At 44.9% G+C, this 17,331-nt stretch overlaps 1 protein-coding gene across 5 annotated transcripts in view; it reads left to right on the forward strand.

Moving 5' to 3' along the window:
* Nucleotides 1-17,331, forward strand: part of EHMT1 (euchromatic histone lysine methyltransferase 1) — a 123,982-nt gene that overhangs the window by 23,689 nt on the left and 82,962 nt on the right. Inside the window, exon 1 of one of the 5 annotated variants that reach the window (XM_069771275.1) lies at nt 8,561-8,778. The exons of 3 other annotated variants lie outside the window; for them this stretch is intronic. The gene's annotated coding sequence lies outside the window, so the exon portion shown is untranslated. Of the gene's footprint in view, nt 1-8,560; nt 8,779-9,184; nt 9,284-17,331 lie in introns of those variants that run through there. One more of the 5 variants, XM_069771272.1, reaches the window with a different exon arrangement.

Below are 17,331 nucleotides of genomic sequence, written 5' to 3' on the forward strand. Positions count from 1 at the left end.
GACCAGCTTTAAACTTTTTCCTTCGGTCTCCTGTACCAGGGCAGGCATCTCTGGCACTAGAAAACGGGGGAAAGGCTCAACAGGACAAAGGTGACACTGTTTTTCTCAGTGCCATGCCTTTTGGCTCAAAGCCAAAGAGTAAAGCCCTCCTCCTCGTCTTGTTTTAGGGGGTTTTCAGTGGCTGAGGAGAGCCCCTAGCATGGAGCACTGTGCTTCAGCCTTATCAAGCCTTTGGTGGCCTGGGGACTTTGTGCCTCTGGATTGGAGCAGCTTTTGTGAGAGCCTCAGCCCAGAACTTCTTCCCTCCTGTGCAGGGCTCTTCTCTGCCGAGAAGGCATTCAGCTCCTCTCCAGCAAGCCCTGGAACTGATAAGTCTGAAAGGAAAAGATAGCTGCATCCAAACTGAATTTCTGTTTGGTTTAAAGTTTGCAGATGTGTTCTTGGGCTCTGCTGCAGGATCTCTGCAGATCCCTGCTGGGGTGATCCCACGGAGTGGGCACCTCACTCTCTGTGCGAGTCCCCCAGCCCTCCGGTATGGCCAAACCAAGCAGAGGTCAGTTCTTCAGCTTGGGCAGCTCACAGCCCACTGAAATGGGTGCAGTTTTTGCTGCGTGGCAGGCTGTGAACCCCAGCAGCTGAGGGGCTGGGGCATGTCTGCTTCTGCTGCTCTGGCTGTAGGAGCAGCAGCCTACAGGGAACAGGGGGAGGCAACAGCCAGTGCTCAGGCTGGAGTCATCTGGCGAGAGCAGAGGTTTCATCCCACCCAAAAACGTTACCCCAGCTGTTTAACTCACATGTCCTGTGGGTCAGTGCAGATGGGGCTGTGCGGACTGCGGTGCGTGCAGGGAATGCAGTGCAGGGGACTTCTGGGGGCTTTTATTGAGATGGATAGCTTGGGCTTTTCAGGAGGATTCATTGCCTGAATTTAAAGGCTCTCCTCTTTAGATTTCTGTGAAAAATTCTGCCTGTGTGGCCAGTTGTGTCTCTTTCCACATCAGCATAACTTTGTTTGGTGGAGAAACTGAAACCTGAATTTGGGACTTGCTCACCTCTTTGGTATCGTAGCAGCCAAGGACTGTATTCAAAACAGAAAGAACAAAATGGAACTGAATCTTACAGGTGTTATCTAAAGAAACTGGATGCAACCCTGGCAATCACAGGGAGGAGAAAGTTACTGTGTAATACATTGCATCAAAGTCCCAGTCTTTCATAATCAAATGATGACCACTTCAAAGCCTGGTGTCTTTGCTTCTCTCCCTTCTAACTGCTTCAGCCAAACTTTAGTCAATTGGCAATGACTTTAAAACCAGACATTATGATATAAACCTTGTAATTATTTGCTGTGATGAATCCTCTTTCTGCTGTGAAGCTGTGTGGAAGGGTTTTCTGTAACTCGCAGCATTTTTCCACCTTCATGCCTTACTGAAGCTCACTTCAGAGCAGAATTTTTATCTCTTTCTCTCCTGCCTTCCTGGCCATTTTGAAATCCAGTTTATGGCTGCATTTCAGCTTAACACCCTGAACTAGCTCCTTGCTGCTACAGCCTTGCTTCGTGCCCTTTCGCAGTGCTTTCCCTCCGCCCTGAGCCCTCCAGATGGGCTGCTGGGTCTTCTGCATGTCCTGGGCGAAGCAGGGAAGGGCCTTGCGGCATCTCCCAGCAGACCGTGTGGGAGCCCTGGTGAGGCTGGTGAAGCCCTGCTTGAGAGGGGACTGGAACAAGCCTGAAAGCAGCAGCTGGCAAAGGGGACTCCCTACCCCCCTTCTCCCTGAGGATTAATAAGTGAAGTTACGGGCACGGGGGAAGGAGCTGCGTTTTTTTAACCTGGCTGTGAAATTAGTAAAATAACTACATTCCTGTGGTGGATGAGGCTTAATGAATTGATCAGCATGGAGGACATATGTTTGGGATTCTGAGTGTTAGAGAAGCAATACAATGCAGTATGTTATGCTTGGAAAATTATGGTCTGTGGTGAAAGGGAAGATGGAAGAAAAATCCTGCTTTGAAGATCTGCATCCACCTGCAGGGGAAAGATGGAATTAAACAGAGCAGGGAGAGAGCAGAAAAGTAGGAGACAGGGCTGGGAGCATGGCAGTCGGAGGAGGAGAGGACGAGGAGGGATGGATGGAGGGGCTGTGCTGGAGGAGGCTGGCTTTGAAGGTGGTGGTGAAGTGACTTGGTGGCTCCTAAAAAATTAAAAAAAAAAAAAAAAGAGGAAAGGAACTGCAGGTGATTCTTCAAGCGCCGTCTAGTCTGTGACCTACTTGCTGGCACAGTGATTTGCAGCTAGAGAAGCAAACAGAAGAAATGGCTGCTCCCTGTGGGAAGGGCAGCGGTGCTGGTATGTGCGGGAACTCTTTCCAGTGGTGCTTTCTTCAGCTGCTGCAGCACGGCTGTGCCTGGGCACCTTGAGTTTGTAGAGCCACTGTTAGAGAAAGCAAAGGGAGCAGCTCTGAGCCATGCATTTCCCTCTGGTGTCACAGCAGTGGAGGGAGACAGTGCCGGATCCTGGAACCAGGCTCAGATTTATGAGCTGGCTTAAACACGTGGGCTCCTTGATGCTCGAGTGAGCTCCTTCCCTGGAGGGGTGCGGGGCACTACATAACTGGCCTGTCTGGGGACATGGCTCACCAGGACACGATACTAACAGTAGAAATTATTCATCCCTAACCTCCTTAATAATCCACTGCAAACTAAAAGTCTGCCTTCTCCTGCTTCTGCTCCTTCAGGAGCCCCCACTAACCTGATCATTCTTAATCTCATCTTATTTTCCAGATCATCAATTTGATTTCTCAGTACTTTTACAGTCCTTAGTGTTCCCGGGAATCTGTGCCTCCATCAATTATCTCTCTTTCTTTTTCGAGGCTGTAGCAACCTTGAACCACAGTTTCCATACTATTTTTATAACTCACGCTGCTTATTAGAGGAGTCCTTCAGAAATAACTGTACAGTTCTTACCAAGATATCCCCAAATTTTCTGAGTAAATAATAACTTCATCTCTTGCTAATATGAACTTGGAAGGCTCCCCTTTTCCTCTTGTTCACTTCTCCCGCAGGTGTTTGGGAGATAAATGCCTTACCTTTAATTTAATTCATACATGTAGGTATACCTGCATGTCACAGTGTATTGGATACTCCTTTAACCATATTAATCATGATGCTGAGCATCTGGCGCTACAGGCTGGCGTCAAATAGTGGCATTGATTAGACAGTTGATCTTCTCCTTTGCATTCATCAGCAAGCATTAGCATATAACCTTCCTTTGCTTGATTTGAAACTGGTTCCAGTGTCTTCTAGAGTGCTTGAAATCCAGATAAATTCACTAATATCAACAGACTCAATGTGGATTTACTGGGGGCAGAGCCTGGGATGAGGAGGAGACCCTAAAAAGCAGTGACCTGCTGTTGTCAGTGTGCAGTGCCATGGCTACTCTTACTCCCGTGATACCTTTCCCACTTGGACTAGGACTGCATCTAGCCTGGGGCTGCTTCAGATTTACCTCTGTACAAAATGAGATTGGGAAGTAGCCGTTGTATCTTTTTTTGGGGGTGTTCTAAGTTGCTATATTAAATAAATAAAAAAAGTGGTTCTAAGAGTGTCTGAAATGACAGCTTTCCTCCTATTGATGGCATATAGGGAGTTATTTGTGAGTTAGCAGTCCAAGGTTATTTAACTCCAAAACTTCTGCACTTGCCTTGCAAACTCTGTCCAAGAAAATCTTTTCTTTGGAAAGAAAAATGAAAAAAAGTCCTCTGTTTTTCATAAGTTATGAATTGTGCTCATGTCTAAGCTGATTATTTTATTTATTCCAATAATCCTCTCTTCCAGAATAAAGGAAAATTAATTGTCTTCCTATTTCCATAATGATTTGCCCTTCAGACAGTTGCCAGGCAAAGTGCTTAAAACCTGAAATGAAAAGATGGTGAATGTTTAAAATCATTGAGCTACTGTAGGAACATGTTTGTATTTTAATAGGGTGGTTTTCAAGTAGTCCCAGAGAGTGCTATTTGCTCTGTGTTCTGTAGGATTATAAGGGCTTTTTTTTTGCTTCTGCATATGAAAATGGGGTCAAGCCTGCTGTGGTAGATACTGCAAGTCTTATGTAGGATTTTGCTAGCAATATGGACTGCCTGCAATTGAAGCCCTAAAATTATCCAGCATTAATGGGCAGCATTGTCCTTGGGCTTCGTTGTTTTTGTTTGCTGGGAAGGTGGCTTTGCTGCATTTCAGTGCCTGCAGATGGGCAAGGACTTACTTCCTTACAGGTGTGATGGGACAAGATTTTCCCTACAAGAGCTTTTCACTGACACCTACCCAACTCTTGGTTATTTTTAACTTTGTCTGGCTGAAAAAAAAAGTTACCTGATTAATTTGGGAAAATGCTGGAATGCTTCCTTAAAAGGCTCAAAAGTGATGTAATATTCAGTGATGAATCTCAGAGCTAAATTAGAACTTTTGTGGGTGCGTTAGTTGAGGAAGGGAGTTTCATATTTTATCACCTAACACATTTATTTTTTATACCAGGCTACGCATTCAGGGCTCCTGACTAGCTGGGCACAGTGGTGAAGCCGGTGTGGAAGCAGTGACACAGCTCCAGATCTAGACCAGTGTCAGGGGAGCGGTGAATCTGGCCTCCACTTTGCTTTCCAGTTTTATTCCAATAAGCTTTGAGAAACACATAAAAACTTGAAGCTAGGGATGGCCGTGCTTCCAGTGGGGGATTATGCTGAGGGAGGGCGAAGAGAAGCAGCACAATGTGTTTAAAAACAAGAGTCTTGCATAATGAAACGGGTTTGTTGCCCAGTCATTCATGTCCCCATAAGCGTTGCACATCCAGGTGTGGGCTCCCAGGTGTAGGGACAGTGGAGGTGGAGCTCATCTCCACTGTATTCAGGGAGAAGGTGCTGGCACCAGACCTGGATGTGGCCCTGGCTCTTTCCTCATCTCAGAGCATGACCAGAGGCGTTGGGGACAGTTTCAGTGCTGTGTTTCAACACAAGAAACCACATGGCAATAAATTCCTCATATCTGTTGTATGTTTCCCTCTCCCCATATGTGAAATTGCTCCAAAGGAGCAGAGTGTAATACATCACAGAAGAGAGAAGGGTAGGAGTTAATTCATTTTCATGATCTTTCCATAGCACTTAGTCCAGCTAACAGTGATTTGTCTTACTTGGCTGCTGCAGTAATCTCATAAGGGACCCCCTGGGAGAAGGCTGGGCACAAAGGACCCATGGACCCTGGGTATTTCCATTAGCCAAAGAGCACATGTGATCATCTGTTGCATTTACAGCCAGAGTTTTGTGCTGCCATCTCAAGCAGAAGGACAGTGGAGGTATCTTAATAGTACCCAACTGCAGGAGACTACCATACCCAGGTGAGATAGTGGTTCATCGCCCAAATGTCCCTTACTTAGCACAGGGGAGGGAGGGAGACTCTCCCCTGGTTAGAGTGAGCTTAGGGAACATAAAACCAGGTGTGTGAATATCCTCTTCGGGTCTCACCTCAATCTTTGGTTATCTGTTAAAGTTCATAAACCTGGCAGGGGAATTCATTAACTCGAGTCTTGACAGACTTTGATTTTGCCAAAGGTTGATTTCAAATCACTCTCCCTACTCTTAGTAGGGGTCTCAGAGTTCCCAGGGGTGTGTAGGTGTAGGCTGCAGCATAAAACCGCCCAGTTTTGTTCATTCTGTAGCTGGTATGGATTCCTATTTCTTGCTGTCGGTGCACTTGGTTTGTTGCGCATAGCATGGAGGAAGTTATCCCAGACAGAGAATGCTCAGGTGGCCACCTCCTGTCTGTCGAGAGCTGCCGCTGATTTCAGTATTTTAGGCTCAGTCTCTTAAATCACAGATGGAGCTGTATTTCCAGCTAGTACAAACCCATAAAGTTACTGAAGTAGGTGAAAATACTCTAATTTACAGCAGTTATGGTCCTGATCTGTAGGCAGCGTAAGCTACATATGCATGATGTGGAGGGAGAAGCCTGAATTTATCAGTCACGCAGAGTCTTGTGTAAAATAGCTCCATGCTTGCTGGTGTGATTGCCAGAAGGGCTTTTGAAATGGCAAAGGTTGTGAAATCCTGGCAGGGAACGTCAGAGGAAGGGAGCTGGGCTAGAGGAGGACATGGCCCCTTCCTACAGCACAGCTAAGACTGGAAAAGTGGGTGTTAATGGCTATATTTTGCAAGCCACCTTCCTCATGCTCCAGGCATTTTGTGTGCTAGGCAGTGACCTGTAGGCCTTTTTCAAATGAGTTTTATACACATAGCCTTTTCTCCTGATCTTTTGATGGTTCTTTGCAGGAGTAACTGTGTTTGTTTGCTGGGGGCTGTTACTAGTCCCGTGAGACAATACTGCTTTTGAAAATTAATAATTTTTTTTAGTTGCCACTACTATATAGATAATCTTGTCCTTTTGTCTCCTGTTCCCCGAGGGAGTTTCTGCCCTTCCTGGATCTCATCCTGGTCCCTGCTTGCGAAAACAAATCCCGGGTTGCTTATGAAATTGGTTGTCTGATGCGCTGCATCATCTATGATTGTGCAGGGAGGGAAGGAACTGGTGCCCTGCCAGAATAGCAGCGTGTTACACGTTTTGCTTTGGCTAAGGTCATCCAGTCTTCCTTTGTCTGTATCCCCTGTCTAGCTGAAGTAAGAAAAGTTTATCATATTCGGGTCCTCAAGAGTATTTTCTCTTGGTCTTGTGGTTAGGATTGATTATTGCATGGCATCAACGGTCTTTCCTTCCTCTCCCCTCCCAGCACATCAGGTTATATATTACGTATGCGCAGGAGGTGGATTGAAGGAGCTAACAGATCTCCATTGTTAACGATGAGCCTGTAAATGAATGTTTAGTGCCAGCAGTATCACTGTATGTTCTGGTCTTTCATCGTCCGGAGCTGATGGACAAGAAAATTATGCGAAGCAGGCGATGGTAGGTGCTGCCCTGCTTGTGCTGCCTGTTCAGCTTCTCCTGGTGAGCAACTCCTGCCTTTTGGTGGGAACAACTTGTTTCAGCTGTCCTTGCTGTGAAGCGGCCTGGGCTGACTGGTTTTTCTGGTGGGCACCTTCACGATGAGCTGGTGTTCCTGAGATGGTAGCTCCAAGGGCATCGCTAGGTCCTGTGTGTGAACTTCAGGTGGAAGAGGAATTCACAATGATCATGTGTCTAGTAGGCTGCATCTGTGTAAAAAAAAAAATTAAAAAAATCTTCTTCTCTTATTTTTGTAAGATTGGTAGTATTGTTTGCTTTGAATGTTTTATTTTGCTTTTTCGTGGTTGTGGGTTTCTTTGTCTCTATGCACCTATAACATCACAGTGCTGAGCACAAGTGTTAACTATAAAATTAGAGCCATCTGTGAGGTCTGGGACTGGGGGTGGGGAGGAAGGGGAGGTGTCGCTTCCAAAAATCTGGTTAAAAATCAAACTGCTGGATTTTCAGTGACAGTTAAGTAGTAGCTGCTTGCCTCTGTTTACTTTTCCTTGGGATTTGAAAACTCGCGCAGGCCCTGTACGCTGCAGTAGTAGATGGACGTGTAACTCTGCACAGAGTTTCACCAGCCTGTTGGGGTTGGGCTGGGGTACATCTGGAGGGCTCATTTCTCAGCACTGCAGATTTGTTGCTTTCCTCACAGAGCTATTGTCTGAAGAGATGCCGATAGACGTTTGCTATTGATTCTTTGTCTGGAGAGAGAACTGGAATAATATATACATATATATATATTTTTATGCGAGTATATGTGTGTGTATATATTTTTTTATACATCAGATTGACTGAACAAACTTTTCTCTTACTGAGTCACTGCTGCATTTTGAGGCAGGTGGAAGACTTGCCATGGCTGAGATGATGGTTATTGGGCCTTTTTGAGGTTTCCAGGGCTCAGAAAGAAATGAGGAATGGATGATTTAGATTTGGGGGAACAACAACAAAACAAACAAATCTTTATCACATTTCAAATCTTCCATCTCCCCCCACTTCCAAATGTGCTTTTTAAAGAGTTACAAATGCTTGTTGGCATAGAAACTACAGAATCTGAGTGAAGCTTGCAAATGTAAAAGGAGCCATTCTGCCTGAGCAACATGGACTGAGCCTCTGCAAAGCTGGCTAAAATCTTTTACGAGGCAAAGAAAATTGTCCAGATGTTGCTCGAATTATAATGGCACTAAATATTTAGGTTTTTCAATTTGCACTTAAATCCAAAAAAGCCTGAAATGTAGGGAATGCAGATCCATTACCACTGGGCTTGCTTTTCTTATGAAAGAATTTGTAGTCCAAAAATATTGCTAAAATCTGTTTGGCTCCGAGCAGTGCCAAATCCTCATTAAAACATGTGGATATTTCTGTGGTTTAATCTGTTAGAAATGCATTTGGGATCCAGTTATGTTAAATTAAGCAACAATATTGGCCTGGATGTTGTTTGAAATATTAAATGTGGCAGTCGGAACACCAAGCAAAATGTTTGCACATTTTAATCGCTCGATGAGTAATTTTTTTATCTTATTCCGAGGAATGATCGAGAGTGCTTAAAAACTGTCCCTGCTCTCCTCGATTCGCCTCCTTCCCCCCGCCAGGCTCCGGGAGCGGCGCAGCATCCTGGCTCCTCGCTTCCCCTTCCAGCGCGGGGCCACGATGGGATGGAGCTGTGGCGTGCCGGGAGGATGCTGCTCCCTTTGAGCATGCTCCTCGCCATCTCCCGTGGTGCGGAGCGCGTGGACGTGCCGGTGTAGGCCTCTAAAATCCTTGATGGGAATCTAAAACGCCAGCACGGCCAAACAGAGGTATGCATCCCGCCAGGCTTTCCTTAAGAGGTTTTTACTGCTGATTCTTCACTCCACTGGGGTTTCCTAAAGATTGCCTCGGACAAAATGCCTCTAAAATGGCTCAGCGGCACATAGCAACGGGTTGTCTCCTGGCTAGTTTATCCCCTGCGCCGGAGGCTCCGGCAGCATGGAGCCTCTGCGCTTGCCAGCTGTGCTCTGCAAAGGGTCGCGCCGAGGGTGCTGCTGCTGGGAGGGCTCCCTCCGCGCCTCTCCCTCCCCGGCAGGTAAGGCCATGGATTGCAAAGGCGCTTCGTCTTGCCAAGTATTTATTTATTTTTATTTTATTTTTTTTTTCCCCAATTGTTAATTGCCTCGTGGTAAGGCAGGCCCCCTTTTTTTCTGCTTTAAATGCAGCTGTGCCGAGGAAGGGCTTCGCTGTTGTGAATGTCGGAGCGGATGGCAAAGGGAGCCATGAAACGCTGCTCGCAGTCTACAGTGCCTTGGGACACATTCATAATATATAGTATGTAGAAAATATCACTGCTGGGCGGGTTTTTAATGGGGTGTGGGGGACTGTTTCTTTTTAAATTTGACACATTGCAAAAGTAGTTCTATATTGGTGCCTTGTTCATTGTTTAAGGTTAAAAATGAGGGTAGTTGGGTATCTTAGCAGTTTTTTCTACAGCCTTTTGTTTTGGGGCCTTTTTAATTGCATAGCAGCTTGTGTTGTATTAAAATGAACACCTAGCTGGAAAGTGGTACAAAGCAGGATTGTGTTACCAGTACCTGTGTGTGACTTGATAGCATTCATGCCTCTTTGTTGTCAGACACCAAAAGGGCAGTGTAGAAGGTTGGTGGGCTCAAAATTCAGCCATGCTTTACTTATTCTTTTTTCTTTTCCTCTTTAGTATAAAGTGCATACTTTTCTGTGGGATAGTTTGATTTAAAAAAAAAAACCCAACACTGAAGCTTCAGCGCAATTTTCTTTATTATTTTAATTTAAAGAGTAAGTGTATGATGCTAAATGGGGATTGTTAATCATTAATGATGAAAGAAAGCAAGTGAAAATATAAGGCATAATGGAATGGAGCTCATTGCTGTAAATGTCTTCTGCAAAAGCAAACGGGCATGCTGGGGAGGGGAGGCAGATGTCCAGAGTCAGAAGAGAAATCAGCATCAACCCTTCTTTTGGCTAGTTTTTGTGGCTGTGAAATGCATCAAGTAGAAGGTCCAAGCCCCAACAAGGTCCTTAGGAGGAGGTCTGATGGCTCGATCGTCATGCTTCCTTGTTTGATTGCTCATCCCGTTGTCCCTCTCTTGGCTTTGTCAGCTTCGCTGTGGGCACCCCGTAGCACAAACTAACTTCAAGCAGGTGCTTAATTTATTTAAGCAGGTTTTTTTAATGCTTAAAATGTGTTGCTAACTTGGACCAAAGTGCCTTGGAGCTTGCAGAGTCAAGGCTATGATACGTGGGAGAGGCTCAGAGGCACGCTCTTCCCCCGGATTTGTGTGTTAGCTGTGCAGGGCTGGTCAAGACCCCCTTCCCCAAGGTGACAGTGCCAGCTGCCTTGCACAGATCTTCTTCACCTACAGGGTCCTCACTTCTTCATAGTAAGCATGAACTTTGGGACGTTTGATGAAGCAGTAAAGCCTGGGTTACCTGCAAGTATGAGTGTTTTATCAGAAGGGATATCTGATATTGCCTGAGCCTTTGGCTAAAAACTGTGGTCTAGCAAAGCTGCAGCAGTGCGGCAGGGTGGGTGGCCAGGGCTCCCAGCGGGCTGTGGCGTGCGAGGGGAGCCTTCAGTTCCACCACTTGTTTCACTCACCAGTTTTATTTGCAAGGGGATGTTACTCTTCATTGTTGGACTGGATTCATATTTTTGCTGCACTAATACTTGCTTAACAGTTCACCTTACAAGTGGGATAGGGACAGCTGTTCAAAACCTGAATTTTCAGACACAATCTGATAAGCATTTAATAGAGCAGCAGGACAAGGCAGGCCAAACTTGTAGAAAAAATCTTAAATAAAGGACAGAGAAGCAAGAAAACTCTTCCTTCTATTTCCACATACATGGATGTGTGCACATATGTGTTCAGTTATACACATTATCACTTTTCATTGGTCAGGTGTTAATAGGGAAGAGTATTTAGATTATCCTTAGGTTATATTAGGATACCAGAGACTGTTCTTGGCGGCAGCAGTACCTTCGTATCCATTGGGTCAGTGAAGTGCATATATATCTTTGGAGTGAATTTGGTGGGTTTTGAGACTAGAGCAGGGATCTTGGCAGGGTTTTATGGATTTTGGTTGTTTCCACATGGGTTTGCTCACTTTCAGAGTCTGCAGAATAAAGCAGTTAAGCCTCATTGCTCCCTGCACCTTGAGGTGAGCAGCAGCAGGATCTTTGTTTTAAAACCTGCCCCAAGAGGATAGTAAGAAAGGATTAGAAAGACAGAAGTGGGATGGAGAGAATAAATTAGAAACGGAGGAGAAAGAAAATACAGGAATTAAAAATAGGGGAAGAGAAAAAATGGCATGGACAACAAAAGCTTTGAAAGATGAGGGATTGTGCATGTGAACAAGTGCAAACAGAGGAAACTCTGATCCCAAAGCAAGGTTAAAGAAAAGGCACCTGAATATGTAGGCAGGAAGATGGGAAACAGGTGAAGATGGCAAACAAAATGAGGGATTGGGAGGCAAGTACTGATCATTGTCTCTGCAGCAGGCTGCAGTATATTTGTTTTAATTGTCCTTTATGCCAGTGCCTAAGTGATACAAAAAAGTCCCTCGAGCCCTGAACATGGATGGATTGATGAATGGGAAGGACTGACCCTTCCGTTCTTCACCAGGAGCATCTCAGAGGGTCTCTGGTTCCCATTGTTTAGGAGAGGCTGGAGAAGGCAGTGCTCTACCAGGCTGAGAAACCTTCTGATTCTGAAGGTCCTCCCACAAAGCCCGTGAATGGTTGAAGGAGAGGAAATTGAGCACAACTGTACCTGGCTAATGAATGAAGAAGTCGTGTAAGTCACGTTTCCCACATCTGTCTTACGGTTGTGTCACAGTCTCGCACTGTCCACAATGCCGAAAGTGCCATGTTTGCGTCAGGACAGTTGACTGTTTCAGCACTGCAGCCCAGTGAAGACAAAACAAAGGTTTTTTTGACCTCCGTAGCTAGTTTAAGTTAATTTGCAATTTCGTCCTATGTATCCTTACTAGCAAAGGCAGGCGAATATAATTTTAACCTTCATGTAACATTTTAACACAGACATGCATTGGCTTTTGCAGTGAAGATAGATCCTCCATTTAACTGTCAATTATGTGGCAAGAAAGAAATTAATTGTGTCACTGATAGACATTGCAAGTCTGAAAGGCGTGAGCTCGGTGGAGTTTGCTTCTTACTGAGAAGTTTGGCTTTCGCCTCTCGAAGTGCATAATATGTACCTGACAAAATATTTGGTGAATATTTATGATGAGATACAAGCTGAGTTGACCTTAATTCTGTAAGGAGCTTGTTGTAATGCAGCTGTGCAAATCAACACAGCTGGATCCATTGGGATGTAGCTCTTTAAAACAAAATGATGGCAGCAGCCTTCTTTCTTCCCAAGCAGATTGATAAGACTCCTGAAGGTGAAGTTAACTGATAAGTACAAGGCAGCATTACAGGGATTAGAAATGAGGTATAAGAACCTGGTAAAAATAAATGGATGAGAATCCCTCAAATTACTGGACTCAGTGACTTTATATACACCTTTGTGTCTTTCCTCCATCACTTAGATCTGAACAGAAGGTCCCATTTACTAGCATCCCTCCCTGCAGATTTAGTCTTGCTGTATAAACACACGAGACGGGCATTTATTTAGACTGGTGTGTACGAACTACACTGTTGCAGGAAAATTTGTATGTACTCGTGTTACTTATGAACCACGTTTCTCTTTTTTTTTGTTTGCTTATGCACTGCAGTGGATGCAGCCTTGAGTTTTTATAGTTTAAAGTCAAACTTTATGACATCTATTCAATCTCCTTCGGAATGGGGCATATTTAGATTAGCGGTGGGATATGCAGGGCTTTACAGGAACTTCTGCAACGCTTTTTTCAGTATGGAGAGGAAGAAGAGTGTTAAATGCATTTAAAATGACAGGCGTTTTGGGTTGCTTTACAGCCGATCCTTTACTCTGTTCCTTCTAAAGAAGGACTTACGAAAAAAATAAAATTGGTGCTCCAGGCATGTCACAGCATATCGACCTGTAAATATCCACCTTTGCAGGTTTTCACACCAACATGTGAGGCATGTCAGGAAAGGGGAATATCAAAAATATTATTGTGATGATGGCAGTACCCAAGGGATGTTCCCATTATAACCATCTGGGCTAATGTCATTATTATCATGATCTGAGTGGGCCTTTCCCTCCCCCTTTGTTAAAGGAGGGAGAAAAACCACTGAGCAATCCTCCTGCTAGGATGAGAATATTGTCTACCCATAGTCAAGGCTTAGAAGGATTTGTGTTTATATTGGGTGTCTGCTGATACCTTACACCTGATCTGGCAAGGAGAAGACAGGACAGCTGTCTCCAAGGCAGGTTGCAGACTGATGGTGCTCCGGACTGGCTGGGAGGATACCTCTCTTGCAGGCTCGGGACTTTGCTTGGAGTCTGTACTGTTTGGGCTGTAATTATATTGTGGGCAGAAGGGTGGTGCAGGGTACGTATGCATGCAAAAGATTGCAAAGGATTTTACTTCCTCTCAGGGTTTTTGCTTTGAACCACTATATCCCTAAGCCTAACCGAGGGCACATTTATTTTGAAGCAGTCCCATGCAGGGAGGATGGGCGCTGGGAGCAAGCCCCGTAGCTGCAGCTCCCAGGTGCTTTGCCAGACCAGAGCCACAGCTCCCACATTGACGTTGGTCTGTCGCGAGAGCGGAACGTGCTGAGGAGGCAATAAAAAAGCTAGATGATGTTTGCCAGGTGATGCAGCAGCTCTTCGCTTGACTCGCCCATCGGGGGAAGGATCATCCCGCAGACTGTGCGAGGTGTTAACGAACCTGCCCTGGTAATGCTGCGCAACACCCTCCCTCCGCTGATGGTGTCTGGCTGTATTTTGTCAGGTGCTGACTAGCAGGGAATCCTGGAAATCTTTCTTGGAGGGCCATATTCTGCCTGGCTGGCTGTTTTTTCTTGGCTTGTGCGTGAAAACAATGCCGAAATTCAGTTCCCCAAGTGCAGGAGTCATTAATCAAAGGCAAATGGGAATGAGCTGTCTTGGTGCAATGCTCTGGTTCTGGGTTTTGAAGTCAGTGACAGGGATGATCCAGCCACTAATAAGTTTCATGTGAAACTCCAGAGCTTTCGGCTATCAAGCAAATGTCTTACAAAACTGCTTGAGGAAAGTAAGCTGACTTCGTCAGTCCTTGAGTTTGTTAATTGAAGCCCGAGAGTGATCAAGCGACTGCTGAAGGCCAGCGTTTGGCTTCCTGTCACAGAAAAAAAATTACTCAGGATTTTTTTTCTTTGTATTGCCTGTGCACTTTTATTTTTGGTAGTATTACTGAATCAGAACCAGCCGCTTCTCCTTGCCTTTTCTCTGGGGTAAGGCTGCATGAGAGCGGAGGAGAAGCTTCCAAAGGTCCATGACACTTTTGATGCACATTTGAATTCAGAAGAACAGTACCAGGAGGGAGAGTCTGGGCTCTGCACAGAGCACTGGAAGGGTGAAGCCCTTTCCTGTTCCTTGTATAATAAAAATAGTGCAAATGGTCTTTTTTCAGTGTGCAAAACTTCTCCCCAGTAGACTCCTGCCTTCCCTTGCTTTGCCTCCAAAACAGATCTTGGTCACTGTGGCAAAGACCAGGCAAACGAGAAGGGCTGCTGTGCTCAATTGCAGACGTTCTGCAAGGTTCATCTTTCCCTCCTTTCTGGTTCACATCTCTGAGAGCTGGTTACATTATTGCAGCATTTTGTGGTTTTGTTTTTTTTTTTCTAGTGTTTTGCTGTATTTTGAGTCCTTCGGTTTAAAATATTAACAAAATTAAGCTCTATGCCTCCTCATGAGGCAACTAAGTGCGTACTATACATGGGGCGAGGTGAAAGGTGGGAGAATTTTAGGGAAGTAATTTTTTTGAAATAGTGGTTTAATTTTTTATGTGAAACCAGTGCTTAATTTTCAAGTGTACTGACCATTTGCATCTTGCTGTAGTGTCTCTACATCTCTAGGAGATACAGGCTCTCAGCTTAGACTTGAGGTCTAAGTACCATCCTCGCATTTGTCCTCCATAATACAGCAAGTCTTTAGCATTGTATCTCTGGGAACCCAAGCAAATAAGACGGTTAAATGATTTGGGCATTCAAATAAATCCCATGACTATCATCCCAAATTGAAATCTGTGTTCAGAAGTCTCTAGACATACTTGGGGCTCACAGCATCCATCGGCTCTTTGTTCCTCTGATACCTGCAAGCAGCACGCTGAAGTGGCTGCTGGGCTGGAGGGGGAAAAGAAAGGGAAGGGAAGCAATAGTTAAATTTGTTAGTAAGTGGTGTAATCTCTCTTTATTTCCACATTTGCTTTTGTTTTGATACCATATTTTCACCTAAGCATTTGCCAGGTGTTTAATGCATCTGCATTAAAAAACTGTAACGGAGCTCATTGCCCTTGCCCCAGGGGCTATGACTTGCAGCCCAGTTATCCGACAAAAAAATTCAAAGTAACTTCCCTGAATTTATTGCTCCTGTTGGTTGATTCAGATGCAACTGACTTGTTGTAAGAGTCTGGACTGTGTCCTGGTGTCACAGATTCACCCATATGGCATCCGCCTGCTTTCAAACTCGGCAATGGGCACAAAAAGCCTCCTTATGATTGCAAGTTTACTGTTTTGGATAAATATTTCCCTTCCCCTCCAAAAACATGTTAGTTACAGGGAATATTATACAGAGGGAGAAAATACTGATATGTTTGTTATATACATTGATGGGGTTTGGGTTTTTCTCGTTGTTTTTAAATCACGGAGGGTGAGATTTTTTTCAAGGGAGCTTAAGTGCTCAAACTTCACTGAGATTCAAAGTCTGGTCATCCCAAACGGGCTGTCCCAACACATTCTTTGCTGCCCCAACCTGAAGTGACTCAGTAAATCAGCAATAGAGCATGACTTCATGTCTAGGTCTCCTATCTCTTGTTCCTCTGCTCCATACATTTGTGAAGGACCATTCCAGAAATTTTTCGCAGTTAATTCTCCAAGCCTTGATTTTCTCATCTGTAAAATGGAGATGTTACTTTTCCCTACTATTCCCATCTCTTATTATAAATTGCTTTACAAAAAGTCCTAAGTATTTTTATTGTTGCAGTGCATTTAAGCAAATCACAATGTTATCTCTCTGGTTCTTTTTTACATGGTGATGTTTAGAAGCTTTTTTCAGTATATGCTCTACTTTTGATCAGGAAGAACTAGATTGTTTTCCTTGCTCTTGTCCCAGAATTCATGGTGGCTGGAACAGTCTCCAAAACTCCTTAAGACTGTGGCATTGGTTGGAATAAAACTTCGTAATTGCAATACTTGGTAAAGGGTGCACACCGTTGCAGAGTGTAGGCTGGGGGATTTGCTTCCAGGATTACTTGACTGCAGCAGAAATGGAAACCTGTGTTCGTTGTGTGGAATGCTCTTCAGCCATGTTTGAAAAGTCAGTGTACTGAAAAGTGATTAATTTTTCAAGCTCTAGGGTGAGACCCTCTGGCAGTTCTGCTGAACATTTGCAGGGTTTGGGGTTTTTTTGGTGCTTTTTGTTTACAGTTTACCAGTTCAAGAGGACAGCAAGGCTGCTCTGTCAGTAAAGTGGCATTTGCAAGCTCTGAACCTCTTTGGAGTATCTGGTGCATTGGAGTCCAAGGCCTGACTTGCAGAAGTGTGAAGCATCCAGGGTTCACATCAGCTTTAGAGCTGGACACTGGCTCTAGCAATGACTCTGGAATTCTCCAGGGGCAGGGAATCGCGAGGCTTTGTCCTTTATGGGGAGGAAGGAGTCTTTTTTTGCTCCTGTCAGCTTCTGTTCGTGCAGCTCTCTAGAATGTGGTGATGCTAATGGGAACAAGAGACGTTTTGGGCTCTGCTCCCTGAGATATGAAAGTAGTCTTCTCAAGTAGAGATTGCAACCTGGCCTCAGCCCAAGCATGTCGGGAAATGAACTCAGTGCTGAGTCAGCCTCTGGTAGGGCATGTTTAAGGAGCTGTAATTTTATTTGCTGTTCTCATGTGTGTCCATTTTACACCATATCTGACAGATTTTTGAAAGGTGCTGAGCTCTTGTAATTCCTGATGAAGGCTCTGGAGGGTGGAGGTACTGACTGCCTTTGCAGATGAGGCTATGGATAACTTGGCTCTGACACTTTTTGCCCTCCCTCCTCTTTCTTGCCCGCACAGAGAGCATTGCGTGTCATCACCGTAGGATTTACTGCCGTCAGCATGAGGACCTTTGATGTGAGCAGGCTCTAGGAGAAGAGTTACGGCTGCATAGAAAGGCTGGCTTCCAACTTAAGCCCTAATGCATGCCCTCGATGGGAAAAAGTTGGGCTTAGAACTGGCAA

Source organism: Haliaeetus albicilla, chromosome 26 (genome assembly GCF_947461875.1).
Source record: "Haliaeetus albicilla chromosome 26, bHalAlb1.1, whole genome shotgun sequence".
NCBI lineage: Eukaryota > Metazoa > Chordata > Aves > Accipitriformes > Accipitridae > Haliaeetus > Haliaeetus albicilla.